At 39.8% G+C, this 4948-nt stretch overlaps 1 protein-coding gene across 3 annotated transcripts in view; it reads left to right on the top strand.

The window, feature by feature from the left end:
• Positions 1-4948, top strand: part of LOC130929630 (uncharacterized) — a 441235-nt gene that overhangs the window by 358091 nt on the left and 78196 nt on the right. The window lies entirely within an intron of this gene.

Raw genomic sequence — 4948 nt, forward strand, 5'->3', positions numbered from 1 at the left:
GTGAAAGTTTTAAAACTATTGTAAAGATAGATTCAATTCAATATTTTACCGATTTAGGAGTATTTTAGATAAAAAGTTAATTAGGTTTGCTTGGAAGGTTCGCTACAACAGCCTTGGAGGGAAGTGTACTGCTTTAAGATGGCGGCCGTTTATAACTCCCGCATCTAGCTTTTTGTAGATGTGCTGCTAACACTACCAAATAAATAATGCATCTAGTCCTATATAAATGATATCCACCGTAACATTATACGGATGTACTTTTCTAGCAGCTTTTCGGCAGCAGTCAGGTATGTTGTTGTGTTTTTTTATCTCGTTGCATGAGTTGAGCTAGAGCCGTGAGTTGAGCATCGGCATTACCCAAGGGGCCGGGTAATGGGAAGCATGATGTTTAGCTACTCTTGCTCCGTTCCGTCCCGAAGACCGCTCGGCGCGCTGAGTGTTGTGTACTACCGCTTTACTTCGCATATTTTAATAATCGGAATTTGGATGTTTGTGAATTGTTCTCGAATCTTCCACGGCCGAATCGCAAATAATCTAAGAATCGGAAATTTTGCACACCTCTAGTTACGACACTCCCATAGAGATCCATTATACGATTTTACTTCCGGGTACTTCCGGGTTACGGAGCCTCGTGTAGTTCCAAACATTGCTTCGACGAGAGCGGACTGCATTCATACGAATGGCTGGCTGTAAAGTATATTCAGAGGTAAGTTGGTGAAAAAAACGATCCCTTTTGAATTTTCAACAGTCTGTATTCTATCAGAGGCGCTTTATGATGTATATGTTGAGCTTTATTTGTAGATGCGTAGCGTAATTATACATATATTTTATCTTGGTTGACGAGCGATGTTCTGCTACTTTTTAAGCTGAGTCTGCTAACTAAGAATGTATCGTCAGGGGTAAATTCACTGTTCCTACCTCTTTTAAGTTGTCAACTCTTTCAGAGGCCCTTTGTTACACACTCATCTGTATTTGTGAGTACTGGTAGACGACCGGCTTATTAGCTCCATTTTGTAAGCTTTGAAGTACGGTATTCCCCTCATGAAAGAGTACCAAGTCAATGCATGACAACCTGTATTCCTTACACCAAAATGTTTGACATTATTATATTTTAGAGATGTGTATAGATTGAAAAGTGATGTCAACAAATAATACATTTATAATAAAAAAAAAAAAAACTAATGTATATTATTATTTTAGGTTACTTTTTCATGATCCACATCATGCTGCTGTCGGTCTACGTTCCTACCCTAACCTATAGTCACGACCCAGGACATGCTTGAGAGACTGTGTCTCGGCTGGCCTGGGAACGCCTTGGGACCTCGCCGGAGGAGCTGGATGAAGTGGCTGGGGAGAGGGAAGTCTGGGCTTCCCTGTTAAAGCTGCTGCCCCTGCGACCGGACCCCAGAGCAAGTGGAAGATGATGGATGGATGGACATCATGCTGCTGGTGGTGCCTGCTGATGGTGACTGCTGGCTGTGCGCACTAAGCCCATTTTTTAAATGGCAACAAACAAAAAAAAAAAAATTTTTCATGTTTTGACGACTGACCATTGCCATCCATTTTTTTCTGCTGCTCATGGTCCTTGGGGAAACCATGCTGCACACAAACCATCACAGGCCACTGATCTATAAAATGTTAGGTGTAAACATTGAACCATGACACCAATTTCACCAATTTTTCAATAAATATTGTGATTTTCTTTATCAAAGGTAATAAGTTGTTATTGTTATACATTACACCATGTTGAGGAAAATCATAAAATGTTTTTCCTGTCTTGTAATCATTTTGTGTTGCTTGGGTCTAAAATGAAAAATGCCTCTAAAGAGGTACAGGTTTGGTTTTGCTAAAATTAGAGGCTATATTCAAAATTTAGTTGTTTTGCACTATTAAATGACATTTGTTTGTGTTTCGGGTCAAACTAAGTCTATAAAATGGAAAATGTACACACACATATATATGTAAGCATTAGAAAGTGCAACAGGAAAGAAAAGTGGAAAATAGAATTTAAAAGCCGTGACCACAAGCCCAAATTTTTGGGGAAACAAATGTTTTTATATGTCAATATGAGAAAACAAACTTTAAACTACCACTTAGAACAAGGAAACAAAATATGTTATACATGGGGTCATCTTTAATATATTACCACAGGTAGGTAAATCAAGGAAATCTAGACATTTTCTGGAAAAACAGTATTTTAGTTGTGAAAAATGAAAAACCTCAGTCATCTAGTATTTCAATGTAAAAGTCGATTTCCCGTGCTCATGCTAACATTAACATGACACGTTCACTCCATAACATGAGAAAGTTCCCTTCTGTGTTAGTTTACATAGTTCTCAATTGTTGCCTGACCACTCCAAATGTAAAACTAGCCCTTAGATATATGTCATAATGCAATGACATAATCAAACAAGTACTTAGATACGTGATTTGATCCATTTTTCCATAAATGTCGCAATTACCGCTGTCAGTTCCATTGCAAACCACGACAGCGCTGCTTGTGTTTGGAACTATTCACGCCCTACATGAACCACGTGACCACCCGCGGCGAGAACAGAGAGTGTCGCGACTCTCTTTATAGACCCTACCCACCGACGTCATAAAACCACGTGCTCGCTGTATGGTTCCGCCCACTTGTCCGTCATTTTGTCTCTGTATTAGCATTGGTTTCAATTGATCGAGGAATTTAAAATGCATTTCATGGAAGACCCGGTGCTTTCTGATGCCGTAAACTCACTGAATGTGTTGCATAAAAGGCGTTATGTGGAAAAGCTTCGTTCTATACAGTCGCCAGATCCATATTTGATGCCCAAACTTCTTGGTTTTTCACTTATCGCGGCGGGTTCTGGTCCCCATTAACTGCGAAAAACAAGGGATGATTCTACACTGTGATGATGGCGAGTCATCTAAAGTCTTTCCAAACAGCTATTTAAGTCATCTTGTGAAAATTTCTTGAAAAAAATATATATACATTTTTTTTAATATTGCAATATAATATCGCAATATATCACAAACCCCCAAAAAATCGCAGCAATAGTTTTTTCCAATATCGTTCAGGCCTAGGCGGTACCATTCAGGAGAGCGGAGTTGTGACGTCACGTGGGTAGGGTCTATATGGCTCTGATGTCCGCCCGTCACTGATTGGTCCACTCCGCTGTCTGTTTGCTTTGGCTTGCTCCGCCCTGGGAATTTGATCCGCGGAACGGTCGCCAGACTCTATTGTTTAATCGCTTCTGGGACGCGTCTGAAACGCAGCTCTCTGCAACTGGTGTGCACTCGCTGCTTGACTCTACGGCCGCGTTTCACTTCGTTGACGCGCCTGGTGTATTACTAGGGTTACCGGGGGGTTATCGCGCAATCTTGCAATCCTTGCGTGAATAGATCAAGCCGCTCTACAGACGCTTTGCCAACAAAATGCATCCTGTTGAAATTGGGGGCAAGCGTCAGCGGGCGTTGACACGTCGGCAATGCCTGGTGTATTACCGGGGTTAGAGATTTACATTCATACTAAATGTGAAGGGGTGGTTGCCTTTGATTGCCTCATAAAATGAAATATTTTCCCTCAATGCAAGCTAATAGGAGGACATAGGGGAACACTTTATACAAATGCCTATGCACACTCACGCACATCTATGATAAAAATAATCATCATTAACACCCACCCATCCATTTTCATGCACTTAACCAAGGTTGGGTCGGAGGAGCAGCAGCTTTGTCAAGGAAGCCATGACTTCCTTTTCCCCAATTGCTCCCACTAGCTCTTCTGGGGGGACCTCAAGGGGTTCCTGGGCCAGTTGGCATTCCTAATCACTGATGGTGTGAATGTGAGTGCGAATGGTTGTCCATCTCTTTATGTGCCCCGTGACTGCCTGGTGAGCAGCAACACGTGACAAGTTAATTGTTGAAAATTCTAAATACTGTAGGCAGCTTCAGTCTTCACAGCACAAAGTCATAACATTTAGACAAAATAAACTCCAAGTGGGGTAAAAATATGTTATGACAAGTTACAGCTGCCTTTCTGCCAGTTTTTCTCCCCCTCTCACTTACTATACTGTATACACAGAAGGAAAAATGAAAATCTGCCATTTCATTCTGGGTTCAGATGGCTAATAGTTCCCTAAAGTGCAATGCTAGATTATGACAGTTTAGAACAGTCATTCACTAAGATGGCCGTCAGCCCCGATAATCACATCCTCGTGAAGCTGTGTGGCCACAGTGGTATGATGAGTGTAGACACCTGCTCATTACAATTATGGCTTATTTAAATACATACTGCACATCTGTCTCTGAATAGGCAAAAGTAGGTAGGCCCTTCCTCACACATGCATCACAGGAACTAAATGGCAAGTGGTAGAGAAATATTATGCTCTTTCTACAGCATGTGCTCAAAAGTCGCTCTGACACAAATTGAATTTGAAAAAAAAAAAAAAAAAAAATATATATATATATATGTATATATATATATATATATATATATATATATATATATATATATATATATATATATGTACAATATTTAAGTAGAGTATTGCTCCGAATGATAGGGGGGGAAAAATACATATATATATATACATATATATATATATATATATATATATATATATATATATATATATATATATATATATTAGAGGTGTGCATCGGCACTGCCCTCACGATTCGATTCGATTACGATTCGGAGGGCCACGATTCGATTCGATTCGATTCAGAGGACCACGATTCGATTCGGTTCGATTCGGCAATGCATCACGATGCATTAAAGCCTGGGATGCATTAAAATGCTAAAGCAAAGCATATTTTTCGTGAATCATGAGGCAACACAAGCGGTCAGACATTAAATAACTTTTTATAGGCTCTTGTGTCATTCCTTGTTGTAGTCAAATGAAAATAGTAATATATATAAAAAAAAAAAAAACATCACAGCATTTAATTAGTACTTTGAATGAGA

The sequence above is a fragment of the Corythoichthys intestinalis genome, chromosome 14 (genome assembly GCF_030265065.1).
Source record: "Corythoichthys intestinalis isolate RoL2023-P3 chromosome 14, ASM3026506v1, whole genome shotgun sequence".
In the NCBI taxonomy this organism is placed as follows: domain Eukaryota; kingdom Metazoa; phylum Chordata; class Actinopteri; order Syngnathiformes; family Syngnathidae; genus Corythoichthys; species Corythoichthys intestinalis.